The sequence below is a fragment of the Mastomys coucha genome, unplaced genomic scaffold (genome assembly GCF_008632895.1).
Source record: "Mastomys coucha isolate ucsf_1 unplaced genomic scaffold, UCSF_Mcou_1 pScaffold16, whole genome shotgun sequence".
In the NCBI taxonomy this organism is placed as follows: domain Eukaryota; kingdom Metazoa; phylum Chordata; class Mammalia; order Rodentia; family Muridae; genus Mastomys; species Mastomys coucha.
The window spans coordinates 12,205,837-12,220,754 of NW_022196898.1; the positions used below are offsets into that span (position 1 = coordinate 12,205,837).

At 37.1% G+C, this 14,918-nt stretch overlaps 1 pseudogene; it reads right to left on the reverse strand.

The window, feature by feature from the left end:
* Positions 1 to 12,745: 12,745 nt before the first annotated feature.
* Positions 12,746 to 14,113, reverse strand: LOC116094287 (annotated as a pseudogene).
* Between the last annotated feature and the right edge of the window lie 805 nt (positions 14,114 to 14,918).

Genomic DNA, 14,918 nt, shown 5'->3' on the forward strand with positions numbered 1-14,918 from the left:
AAAAAAAAAAAAAAAAAAGAGGTTTGAGTTATTCTCTAGTCAAAACAAATGGTTTAGAAAAACAGCAGACAATCAAAACAGATTAAAACAGGGAGGAGTCCTTCCCCACCCACACCACATTGGAAGCCATCCATTTTGGAGATCTACATTTCAGCATCCCTATCACAATTTTTTAGAGATCTCTTCAGAAGTTTATTCTCTAGGCTATTGCTTTTTTGGAGGTGGAGAGGTAGAGATAGATGTAGGGGTTGGGATTTGTGTCAGAAGCCTCTTAGGTCCCTTTTTCTCAACTGTGAATCTGCAGTCATCAATACCCCTGCAAAGGTAGCATCTTTCCCTTCCTCTTTATGATCAGCAGGAGCATGGAGCATGGATGTTCACATGGCTTCTGGCAACAGCATGGACCACAGACATTCACATGGTCTCCAGCATCAACATATGTGTGATGGTTTGTAAATACTTGGCCCAAGGAGTGGCACTATTAGGAAGTTTGGCCTTGTTGGAGTAGGTGTGTCACTGTGAGTGTAGGGTTAAGATGTTTATCCTAGCTTCCTGGAAGTCAGTCTTCTGCTAGCAGCCTTCAGGTAAAGATGTAGTACTCTCAGCTCTGCCTGTACCATGTGTGCCTGGATGCTTCCATGCTCCCACCCTGATGATAATAGATTGAACTTCTGAAAGTGTAAGCCAGACTCAATTAAATGTTGTCCTTTATAAGACTTGCCTTGGTCTTGGTACCTGCTCACAGCAATAAAATTATAACTAAGACAACATGTCATGGACCTTAGCATGATCTCCAGTGCCAGTACAGACAATGAACATCAACACAGCCCTTTGCCACAGCATAGGCCACAGTGGTGGTAGCGTGTACAGGGAACATGGGCCACTGACACCAATATGGTCTCCGCTGGAAGCCCAGCCTACAGACATCAATGTGGTCTCAGTGGTAGCATGGGCCATAGACATCAGCTTAGCCCCTGGATGCAGTAGTACCACAGACCCAATCATGGCCCTAGGCAAGAGTGTGGACTACATACAAGACATCATAGTGGCCTCAGGTGGCTTCACAGGCCATTTATATTAACATGATCCCCAGCAAATTTTGATTTTTGAGGGTTTTGTGTATGCATAAATATGTGTGTCTCAGTATCTGTATGTATTTCTGGTGCTTTTTCTTTGGCTTTTTTTCTGTATTTTATTATTATTATTATTATTATTATTATTATTATTGTTGTTGTTGTTGTTGTTGTTGTTGTTGTTATTATTATTATTTTGGATGTCTGTATTCTAATGCGAGAGAGACAGAGAGACAGAGAAGGGGTGGATTTAGGAGGATAAAAGTGTGGGAAGAATCCAGGAGGAATTGTGGGAGGGGAAACTATAATCAGAATATACTATATAAAAATTACTTTCAGTAAAAGAACGAAAGAAAAAAAGGGAAAAAACATGGTGGTCTAAGGGAAAACCAAGTATCATGATCCTTCTTTTCTGTCTGAATACTCCTAATCTTTTTCACCCTTTCCTAACAGCTTCACTCAGCTTACTAACTAACCACACTAAGCTGGTCACCCTGTCTGTTCTATCATATTCTCCTCTACATGTCTCCTAGAAGAACTTACTAGATGGCTCATATTGTCTAAGACACCTATTATCTCTGTGACATTCTGAGTTCATGAGACACAAATTAATTCACTATGCTTTGCAAGCCAGAACATAGAACCACAGACAGCATTTTATCTTGGAGAATATTCATGAAAGGGAAAAAGACTTAATAAAGAAAATCAAAAAAAGTGGGATCAGAAACAACATTGAAATTTAAAACTCTAATTTTGAATTGATAACTTCATAGTTAATGTTTCAATATTTTATACATTCATTGCAGATTAATCAGGCTTTTGTTAAATTATTTTATTGTTTATTAAAGTTGAAATGCTTTTAATGTGACCTGGCTTAACAATTATTAATAGCATGACTTATGGAAAATTTACAACTCTTCCAGTAATAATATAGAACAGTGTAGTAGAAGACACTTGATGTCACGCCATAACCTCTACATATATGTACATAGGTGCTTACATACATGCATGTTGAAGTTCATGTGATACACAATCAGCCTACACATGCACACACACTCATGCATACACATGCACACACACATGCATGCACATGCACACACACATGCATGCACACATAAATATGATTTCTACAGGACTATCAAAATGATACAGTTATAACAGCACCTGCCACAAAGAATAGCAATTTGATTTTGAATTCTGAATTTCACACAGAAAAATAAATCTAATTCTGGTCAGTTGACTTCTGATTTCCAAATTTGTACAATGGTATGTGTCTACATGCACATGCAAATAAGTAAATATTAATAAGTGATTCCAAAAGAAAAATGTTTAAGAGACCATTAAAGCTATAGTTTGTAAGGTTTTAAAGGGTCTTTGAGAAAAGCAATATGTAAACACTTCTACAAAATATTTGGAGAGAATAATTAAAACATGTCATGATGTCTGTGTTGCTTTTCTAAGCACTGCATCAAACAGCCTTCCCACCATTTCATTCCTCTATACTCCCTATATAACCCCTAAGCCTGGCTATGCTTCCAGTTCTCTAAGAGGAAACCACTTTGTAAATATTCAAATGCTTCCCTACCCAACACTGCTCCATGAAGATGAACAAATTATAACAAATATGAATTATCCTGTAGTACCTTGGAAATAGATAATATAAAATGATAATAGAGAACCATATATAAAAACACACTTATGTATGTATATGGAATTGTTTTTCATATATATTATATTACACACACACACATATATATACATGTATATATATGTGTGTGTGTATATATATATATATATATATATATACATATATATATAATTGTAATATATAATTGTATGGTCAGCGATTAGCTGATAGGAAATTCATTGAACTGGACTATATTCTCTATATAAGTTCTGTGAAGACAATAAGTACTCTAGAATAATTGCATACAAAGAATTTGTAAGCACATTTTGCAATGATTTTCTAAGTCCTTGGAGTTAAGTGGTTTAGTCTGGCCCTGTCAAAACAGAATTTTCTTCTTGCCTTCTAACCTCAACTTCCCATTCACAAGCAATCCAGGGGAGCTGTGTTCTTTGCTACTTTCTTCTCGTTTTCTGACATTGCATTTGCCTGAAATCACTTTGCACAGGTATCTCCTCACACTGTAAAAAGTGCTATGTGAAAAGTCCACAATTATTATCATATATATTGTACTGTCTACAAAATACAAGAGAGGAAAGTCCCCTCTCTTAATACATATGGTACCTAAGTTTTCTTCTACTATTAGAATTTTACTGTCACTGACAAGGCCACATGGTAAGAGACTAAACCTATGCTTTGCACTATGAGAATTCTGTAGCCTGTATGTGAACTTTAAGATAGAGCACATCTACCAGGGAGCACTGTGTTCTGCCACATTTGTTCATGCTGAAATCATGATGAGGTCCCCTCTATGCAAGCAGCAAAACAGCAGATGATGATGTGCTGGTCACTATGGAAACCAGCCTGCTTTCAACAGCTCTCCCTCTTTTTAAAGAGGTTAAAGCCTTGGTGAAAATAATGAAGAATTGCAGTCTATCTATCTGTCTCTCTCTTACAATATCTCTCCCTCCCTCTCTCTCTCCCTTCCTCCCTCCCTCCCTCCATCTCTCTGTCCTTCCCTCTGTCCCTCTTCCTCTTTCCTTCCTCCTTTTTCTCCCTCCCTCTTTCCTTTCCTTTCTAATGTTGTTTTAGCTGCTATAAGATAGATGACATTCATCTACCATGTATGCCCACCAGGATCTGCAGCCTTACACAAGCCAAAGTTGCTTTCCACAAGGGAAAAACAATGAATCTAACTGGAGAGAGGCTGAAAGCTCTCAAACTGTGAACCAAAACATGTTTGTTCTTTCTCACTTGACTATGGTTGATATTTTATCAAAGCAATGTAAAGCTGTCAGAATATTAATAAGCAGCTTCCATATGTTAAGCTCCTGTGATGGCTCTGGAAAAACTAACTAGGTTTTTAGACCAGGATCACTGGGAACAGTTTCAGGCTGAAGACGAAGCCATTCCTTTACTATCAGTAGTAGTAGTAGTAGTAGTAGTAGTAGTAGTAGTAGTAGTAGTAGTAATTTTATTATATATTTTATTTATTTACATTTTAAATGTTATCCCATTTCCTGGTTTCCCATCTGAAAACCCTCTATCCCCCTATCCCCTATCCCCACTCATCAATCCACCCACTCCCACTTCCTGACTCTAGCAGTCCTTTACACTGGGGCATAGAGCCTCCACAGCACCAAGGGCCTTTCCTCCCATTGATGACCAACAAGGCTACATATGTACCTGCTACATATGTACCTGGAGCTAAAGGTCCCTCCATGTGTACTCTTTTGTTGGTGGTTTAGTCCCTGTGAGCTCTGGGGGTACTGGTTAGTTCATATTGTTATTCCTCATATGGGGCTGCAAACCCCTACAGCTCCTTGGGTCCTTTCTCTAACTCCTCCATTGGAAACCCCCATGCTCAGTCCAGTGGTTGGCTGTGAGCATCAACCTCTGTATTTGTCAGGCACTGGCAGTGCCTCTCAAGAGTCTGTCAGCAAGCACTTGTTAGCATCAACAATAGTGTCTGGGTTTGGTGACTGTATATGGGAAGGATCCCCAGGTGGGGGCAGTCTCTGGATGATAATTCACTCAGTCTCTACTCCACACTTTGTCTCTGTAATTCCTTCCATGGGTATTTTGTTGCCCCTTCAAAGAAGGACCAAAGTATCCACATTTTGGTCTTCCTTCTTCTTGAGTTTCATGTAGTTTGTGGATTTTATCTTGGGTATTCTGAACTTCTGGGCTAATATCCATTTCTCAGTGAGTGCATACCATGTGAGCTATTATCCAATATATGCAAAGAACTCAAGAAGTTAGGCTCCAGAGAACCAAATAACCCTATTAAAAGTGGGGTACAGAGCTAAACAAAAACTTCTCAACTGAGGAATACCAAGTGACTAAGAAGTACCTAAAGAAATGTTCAACATCCTTAGTCATCATGGAAATGCAAATCAAAACAACCCTGAGATTCCACCTCACACCAGTCAGAATGGCTAAGATCAAAAACTCAGGTGACAGCAGATGCTGGAGAAGTTGTGGAGAAAGAGGAACATCCCTCCATTTTTGGTGAGATTGGAAGCTGGCACAGCCACTCTAAAAATCAGTTTGGTGGTTCCTCAGAAAATTGGACATAGTACTACCTGAGAACCCAGCCGTACCATCCCTGAGCATATACCCAGAAGACGCTCCAACATGTAATAAGGATACATGCTCCACTATGTTTATAGCAGCCTTATTTATAATAGCCAGAAGCTGGAAAGAGCCCATATGTCCCTCAACAGTGGAATGTATACAGAAAATGTGGTACATTTACACAATGGAGTACTACTCAATTATTAAAAAAACAAAGTCATAAAATTTGTAGGCAAATGGATGGAACTAGAAAATATCATACTGAGTTAGGTAACCCAATCTCAAAAGAGGTAGGCATTCCTTAAGAATAAATTCCACCACAGTCCACATACATTCATTGGATGTTTTCCCTGGGATGTATCTTTTCTCTTCAGCATGACCACCACCACTGATACAACCCAGATAACCCAAACAGTCAGAGCTGAACTTTTCAGATCGTAAATGAATGAAGAGAAAAGCAAGAGGTCAACACGTTAACTAGAATAACTGGAATCCAGATGTACAAAGACCCAAAATGGTAGACATAATGAAATGGTGTTGAGTTGCCTACATTTGGAAACAATGTAATTTGTAGAATTTACATTGTGTTCCTGAGAAAACATATCAACTCAAATTTTCACTTTTAATAAGTTGAATTAATCTCTTACTCAGCAAAGATGTCATTGAATGAAGCATTTCAATAGTATATCCATGGAATAAATACAGTAGTCTCTGTGATAAGTCTAGACCTCTGATATTTTAGCTGCAGTATAACATAATGAAATGAAATACTTATAAAAGGAAACAGTAAGAATAGCTGCCCTCCATTGAGGGCTTATGATATGCCAAGCACTATAATAAAATTTTAATGCCTTACTTGACTTTTTTACTAAAGTCCTGTATGAGGCAAAAATATTTTTCCCATTTTAAAGATGTTAAATCTGATACCTAAATTAACTGAGCAAAATGTGCATGGTTATGATACCTTAAATAATAGAATTGGACTTTCCAGTTCCATTGAATTCAGAGGTTGTGGTACTTATCATAAGCTATTTCAAGAGGGGCAAGTGAGAGAAGACAACGTTGGCTTACACACAAATCAAACCTCTGACTTCAGACTGTAGAATAGACATAGTACTAGGTTCTCTGATGGCTTTATGAATTTGAAATGTTTCTTAATTGCCTTACATTTCCTTTTACAAGTAATTTGTAGTCTAGTGTAAAAGACATTCTTCTATTCAGCCTAACATGCTGCCACACTCTCTATGAAATATATACTAACATGGAGGAGAATGATCTCTGCTGTTGACTCCACAGATTCCTGACTGTTACATGAAGATGCTTGCAGGAGCTCTACGTTATCTTAATTGTTCTTTGTACTGAAACCAGGGTGAGTCCTCCACCAGGAAGACTATAAAACAGCAGAGGCTGCTGCTCTAGTTCCTGTGGAAACCTAAAAGAATCAACTTACCCAGTGACTCCAACAGCCCTCTCTCCCTTATAGTACTCTGATTTACTAAAATCCCTGTTTTCCATGTACATCTATTATTCTGGGAAAATTTTCTACATGAATATTGTATATTATATTTACATCTCCACCTCTGGCCCCTCCAGCTTCTCCTGTGCCACCCCAAGTCCCGTTCCAATTCATGACTTCTTTTGCAGTAATTACTGTTCACACACACAAACACATGCACACACATACACACATGTACATGTACTTGTACACACACATACAAGTCTTATGAAATTTCTGCTATCCACCTTGCCATGTCCACTGGAATGGTCATTATGCAAATTTTGTTCAGATAATCATATTATTGAGATTTTATAGGTTCAGCATCCTGTTATCTGAAAGACACTATTTCACATGAGATTTCCTGGTCCTCTACCTCTTACAATCTTTCAGGTACCTCTTCTTCCACCTTCCCTGAGGCTTAGATATAGATGAAACAGTTAGGGTTGGGCACTCTACAGTCTGTTGTTCTTTGCATTTTAACCTTGTGGATCTTAGTAAAACCCCCCATCTTCTGCAGTAGGGGGCATTTTTAATATGGAGTGAGAGCTACAACTATGTGTGGGTATAAGGATCAGTACTTGTACAATATAAGAAACTATATTGATTAGCAAAATAATAAAAGCAAGTGCTCCTCTGTGGTCTATGATGTCTTCATACATGTGTATTTGGATAGGTTTGTGGTGATGAGCATGGAGTCCCTCGCATTGAATAGGTCTTAAGTAAAATCAGATAGCTACTGGTTACTGCAGAGATAGAGTTATTACTAATGCACTACTGGGGAAACCTTATTAGGTCAATAATTGTTGTAGTATAGAAATTTTACACTTGAGCAGGATTTCTGATTGCTTGTGTAATAACTATGAGATTCAGTTCTCAAGGAAGAGGCTTCCTAGTCACTTCCAGGTTGATTAGTCCAAGTCTCGATACTAAAGTGCATGGTATCTTCAGCAATAGACACTTATTTCAAGGATCTTTTGTGGTTCCATATAAATCTTAAAGTTTTCTTTTTTCCTGTTTCTTGGAAGAATGTTGTGGAAATTTTGAGAGGTATCTGTAAATTGTTTTGGTGAGATGGTATTTTTATAAGACTAGGTCAATCAATCCATGAGCATAGGAACCCTTTCCTTCATCAATTATCTTCCTCACTCTATTTATAGATTCAAAGTTGTCATTGTAGGTACAGTTAACCCCTTTCATTTGATTTATATCTGACATATGTTTTAAAGACTATTGTGAATGAAAGTATTTCCATAATTTCTTTCTCAAAGTGCTTGTTACTGTTATACAGAAAAGTTATTGGTTTTATATCATGCCACTTTTCTGAAAGTATTGTTTTTTCTTGTTAAATTTGGTGGTATTTTATGTTAAACATTTTGAGCAGCAAGAGGAAATAATTTGACTTTTTAACCATTTGTATCCCTTCACTTTCCTTCTCTTGTCTTCTCTTTATAGCTAGTTCTTCAAGCACATTATTGAAAAGGAGTGTGGATAGTAGGCAGCCCTGTCTCCTTCTTACGTTAATGGCTTTCTTATAAATGTTCTCCCTTTAAGGTGATGCTAGCTGTGCTTGTAACTTACAGCCTTTAATATATTGAGGTATTTTCCTTCTTTAGGACTTTAATCATGAAAGAATGTGGAATTTTGTCAAAAGCTTTTCTACAAATACTGAGGTCATCATATGATTTTATCTTTATCTTTATATGATTTATTTTGTTTATCCACTTACTATATTGCCACATTTTATATGAACACAACAAACCCAAATTGATCACAGTATGTTTAAAAGTTTACACTGTTTGAAAGTACTTTATTAAGAATTTTTGATTCTATGTTCATCAGGAATATTGGACTATCATTCTCTTTTTGTTGTGTCTTTATTTAGCTTTAATATTAGAGTAATACTGGTTTTATGAACAGGGTAGGAACATGTGTCTTCTGTTTCTATTTTCAGAAATAATTTGGGAACTGGTGATTGAAGTTCTCTTTTGTAATTCCAGTAGAATTTCCCCCTATGAATCCACCTGGATCTGGGTACATTTTCACTTAGAAGACTCTTTATTACTTTTTCAATCTTATTAGTTATGGGTCTGCTTAAGTCATCAATTCATCTTGATTTAACTTTACTAGTTCAGATGAATCTAAAAACCCATCCATTTCTTTTAAATGTTCTGATATAAAGAAGAACAAGTTTGTAAAGGATCCCCTGATAATATGTAGAATTTCTTTGACATTTTCTACAATTTCTCCACACTCATCTAAGTTTTATTAATTTTTAGTAAGCTCTTACATTCTTTTGCTGAACATGGATAAGCATCTGTCACCTTGTTTATCTTTTCAAAGAACCAGCTCTTAGAGTTCTTTAGTCTTCATTTTGTTTTAGTTGTTGTTTGTTTATGTGGGCATTTCTATTTTATTTATTTCTGCCCTGGTTCTTATTTTTTTCCAAATTTTGGATTTGGATTGGTTTGCTCTTGTTTTTCTTATCTTGTATTTTAATATTAAGTCATCTACTTGTAATGTTTTTTTTCTAATTTTTAATGTATACCTCTTTCTAATTTGTCCCATTAGGGAAAAAAAAAGGATTTTATGAGTAGCATTTTCTTTTTTTTTTTTTTTTTTTTTTTTTTTTTTTTTTTTTTTTCTTTTTTTTTTGGTATTTTCGAGACAGGGTTTTTCTGTGTAGCCCTGGCTGTCCTGGAACTCACTCTGTAGACCAAGCTGGCCTTGAACTCAAGCCTGCCTCTGCCTCCCAAGTGCTGGGATTAAAGGCATGTGCCACCACCGCCCTGCTTATGAGTAGCATTTTCATTTTGCTTTTTGTAGGAAATTTTGATTTTCTCTTTGACTCATTGACCATCCAGGGAGTTTGTTAAATATATATACATATATATATATATATATATATATATATATATATATATTACATATAATATATATTTATTATACATATAATATATATTATATATATAATATATTTATTATATAATATATGTGTGTGTGTATATATATAATGTATATGTATGTGTATATACTATTCGTTAAACTTTTTTTATAGTCCAGGCTTTATACTGCTCCTGGTCTACCCTCTGACTGTTCCTCATACCATACCTCCTCCCTCCATCCCTGTTTCCAAGAGAATGTCCCCACCATTTCATCCCTACCCCACCAGACCTCCCCATTCCTTGGGGCCTCAAGTCTCTTGACGGTTAGGTGTATCTTGTCTCACTGAGACCAGACCAGGCAATCCTCTCCTATATATGTGTTGGAGGCCTCATATCAGCTGGTGTATGCTGCCTGGTTGGAGGCTCAGTGTCTGAGAGACCTCAGAGGTACAAGTTAGTTGAGACTAGTGGTCTTCCTATAGGGTTGCCTTCCCTCCCAGCTTCTTCCAGATTTGCCCTAATTCAACCCCAGTGGTCACCAGCTTTTGTCCATTAGTTGCCTGTAAGTATCTGCATCTGACTCTTCCAGGTGCTTGTTGGGCCTCTCAGAAGGCAGCCATGCTAGGCTTCTGTTTGTAAAAACACCATAGCATCAGTAATAGTATTACATGTTGGAGCATATTTTGGGTATATGCCCAGAAGTGGTACAGCTGGGTCCTCAGGTAATACTATGTCCAATTTTCTGAGTAACCATCAGACTAATTTCCAGAGTGGTTGTACCAGCTTACAATCCCACCAGCAATGGAGGAGTGTTCCTCTTTCTCCACATACTCGGCAGCATCTGCCTCTCCTGAATTTTTGATATTAGCCATTCTGACAGGTGTGAGGTGGGAAACTCAGGGTTGTTTTGATTTACATTTACTTGATGAATAAGGTTGTTGAACATTTCTTTAAGTGCTTCTTGACCATTTGATACTGCTCAGTTGAAAATTCTTTCTTTAGCTCTATATCTCATTTTTAATAGGGTTATTTGATTCTCTGGAGTCTAACTTCTTGAGTTCTTTGTGTATATTGGACATTAGCACTCTATAGGTTGTACAATTGGTAAAGATCATTGTTCCAATCTGTTGGTAGCATTTTTGTCTTATTGACAGTGTCCTTTGCCTTACAGAAGATCTGCAATTTTATGAGGTCCCATTTGTTGACTATTGATCTTACACCACAAGCCACTGGTTCAGGAAATTTTCTCCTGTGCCCATGTGTTTGAGGCTCTTCCCCACTTTCTCCTTTATACGTTTCAGTGTATCTGGTTTTATGTGGATGTCCTTGACCCACTTGGACTTGAGCTTTGTAAAAGGAGATAAGAATGGGTCAATTTGCATTTTTCTACATGCTAACAGCCAGTTGAACCAGCATCATTTATTAAAAAATGCTGTCTTTTTTCCACTGGATAGTTTTAGCTCCTTTGTCAAATATCAAGTGACCATAGGTCTGTGGGTTCATTTCTTGGTCTTGATTCAATTCCATTAATCTTCCTGCCTGACTCTGTAGCAATACCACATAGTTTTTATCGCTATTGCTCTGTAAAACAAAGCAATATTCTTGAGTTTTTTCTTATTCCAAATGAATTTGCAAATTGCTCTTTCTAACTCTATGAAGAATTGAGTTGGAAATTTGATGGGGATTGCATTGAATCTGTAGATTGCTTTCTGCAGGATGGGCATTTTTACTATATTAATCCTGCCAATCCATGAGCATGGAAGATCTTTCTGTCTTCTGAGATCTTTGATTTCTTTATTCCAAGACTTGAAGTTCTTGTCATACAGTTCTTTCACTTGCTTGGTTAGAGTCACACCAAGCTATGTAATGTTATTTGTGACTACTGTGAAGGGTGTAATTTCTTTCTCAGCCCATGTATCCTTTGAGTAGAGGAAGGCTACTGATTTGTGTGAGTACTGCTCAGCTATTAAAAACAATGAATTCATGAAATTCTTAGGCAATTGGATGGAATTAGAAATTTTCATCCTGGGTAAGGTAACCCAATCACAAAAGAACACACATGGTATGCACTCACTGATAAGTGGATATTAGCCCAAAAGCTAAGAATACTCAAGATATAATTCACAGACCAAATGAAGCTCACAGTCCAAAGTGTGGGTTCTTCTGTCCTATGTTTCTTCTTAGAAAGGGGAAAAAATATTCATGGGAGCAAATATGGAGACAAAATGTAGAGCAGAGACTAAAGGAAAGGCCATCCAGAGACTGTCCCACCTGGGGATTTGTCCCATATATAGTCACTAAAACCCAACACTATTGTGGATGTCAAGAAATACTTGCTGAAAGGAGCCTGATAAAGCTGTCTCCTGAAAGAATACCTTCATAGAAGTAGGGGGAAGGGGTAATGGGATAGAGGGTTTCTGGGAGGGGGGAAACCAAGAAAGGGGATAACATTTGAAATGTAAATAAAGAAAATATCCAATAAAAAATAATAAAAATACACTTTCTCCTAGAGCAAATCTAATCCATTGATTTAATCCCAGTAAAATCTCAACAACAGTTCTAACCCTTAGAACTATGAGAGAATAAACTGTGCTGTTGTAAGCCTCTGAGCTTTCTAAGATTTCTAAGAAGTTCATTTGTTTCAGCAGAAACCACTGAAGATCTACTCCTTTTCTTAACTTGTATGTGCTCTAATCCAGAAAGTAAGATGCTGAGAAATAGGTAGGTTGGCACCAAGATGAGCCAGAAAAAAAATAAGTTCTGAAACTCTACAATGCCGTGAAATGTGATGGGCAGGGGCTTGTCATTTATTAGCAAAGGAATGTCTCAAATTTGTAGAGATTAAATGTAGGTGAAGCATGACGGTATGAGACAAGATGTTTCCTGTGCAAATGCAGTGCACACATCTATTCACGCCAATAGCAAGCTTACAACAGACCAAACTACATAGATATCACCAAATTCCAACTTGGTGAGCCAATGAGTTTTACCACGGTTACTTACAGAAATATGTGTGAAGGGTTAGTTTATGAGGCAGAAGTGGATTAAAGACATGTACATTGCCAAGGCCTATTCCAGCATAGATGACAGCTCAACAAAGCTGGGAATGTGGAGCACACTGCACAACCTGTAGGCAGCTCAACAGGTTGGAGGTTGTCTTTTCCAAGTGACTCAGTGCTCCTTTAATAAATTATATATTTATTTCCTGATCTTTATTATCAGGCTTTAATGAATCCAAGACTAGTGTGCAACAAAGGACAGTATAGCCCCTCCTCAAATATTGCCTCCTTCAACAGCTGCTTTTGTAGCATCAAGAGCCTGTATATCTCTATCTTTCTTCTCATTCACTTCAGCATCACTTGTACCCTGAACGTTCAGCACAGCTACTTCCACTGAAAGTTTAGCCAGTTGCTCATTCAGCTTTCCCTTTTCATATTCACTAGTTGTGATGTCTAGCTGCTCAGTGATTTCTTGAATACATTTTTCAACTTGAGTTTTGTCACCTTTTTCTTTCAAAAGCTTGCCATCATCTTTGGTTACAATGACCTCTCCAACTTTTCCTAAGACATGGGCTTGAACATCTTCAGGATTTAGATTATACCCCTCTTCTCCAAGTCCCATACCACCAGTAGCAAGAACCATATGGTTCTTCCTAGTGTCTCCAAACCCAGGAGTTTTGATGGCTACAATTTGAAGACCAAATTTTAGCCTGTTCAAAACCAGTGTGCTTAGAGATTTTCCGTTGTTATCTTCAGCAATTATTACCAAGGGCTGCCAGTAAGCATTGGCAATTTCAATAGCAGAGACAATGAACTACACACTAGAAATTTTCTTTTCACTCAGCAGAACATAGCCATCTTGGAGTTCACATTTTTGACCTTTTCATGGGTGAATAAAATATGGAAAATATCTTCTATCAAACTTCATGTTCAATAATTTCTAACTCATCCTTCAGGATTTTCCTATCCTTCACTGTGATGATCCCCTTTCTTCCAACCTTTTTCATTGCTTCAAAATTGTCTTTGTCTCCATTTGCAGGAATTGTAGCAACCTGAGCAAGTTCCTCAGAGACTGTCACAGATTTAGATTGTATTTTAAGTTCAGCAATTACAGCATCAACAGCCAACATCATACCTCTCTAGATTCCCACTGAATTAGCCCCTTTGCTGATCTTCTCAAAGCCCTCCTTGACAACAGAATGTGCTAGAACATTATCAGTGGTAGTGATATCCCCAGTCTCTTCATATGTGTTTTTGGCAACATCTTGTAACAAGTTTAGTCCCAATATTTTTTTATTTATCCTTTAAATTAATTGATTTTCCAAACAGGACCCCACCTTTTATTACTTTGGGACTTCATAAATTTATTCAGTAATCACTAATCTTCCCTGTGGCCCCATTGTAACAGCCAGAGCATTGTCTAAAAGGTCTACAACTTGAAGCATTAAAGGCTCAAACATCTACACCCAATTTTCCAATTTCAGTATAGGTCCAAGTGAGATGAGGAGTCAATATCCAGGACCCTGATCTCAGTTGGTGAAGGACAGCATTGTTGAAACATTTCTGCAGTGCAGCAGTGAATGCACATGGTGAGGCAGGCCATCAGTGGTTCATGAAAGCCCTAAAGGCTATTATATTAGTTACTTTCCTAGTTGTTGTAAAAATATCTGACAAGAGAAATTCAAGGAAAGAGGGATTTATTTTGGTCCACAGTTTGAGACTATAGGAAGCCATGACAACTGGAGAGTGACATTGTGTGTGTTATCAAGAATTAGAGAAACTTAAACTCATTTTCTCCACCCGGTTCAGTCTAACAACCTATCAATAATAATAGTGCCATCCAAGTTCAGATTGTATCGTCTTTCTTCATTAAACTTTTCTGAGAAGCATTGTCAAAGACACACCCAGAAGTATGCTTTATGATGGTTCTAAATCTAATCAAGTTGGCAATGAATATTAAATATCAGTTATAAACTCTTTTATTAAAATTTCTTGACATTAAATGAATACTGCATGAAACTGTGGCTACTTATTTTAATCATAATTTATTAAAAGAATTTTTGCATGAGTCTTTTTTTCCATTTACTTCTTACATTCTTTTCAGCTGTTCTCCAAATTCTTATCTAGATTCAAAGAATTACACATAAAAAATTTGAAGACAGAAATTATTTGCATATCTGTTTCCCTCCTCTAGATTAATATGAATTTCATCAGCTTCCGTTTTTCAGTTTTGTTTTAGCAAAACAGTAACAGAACTGGAAGAAA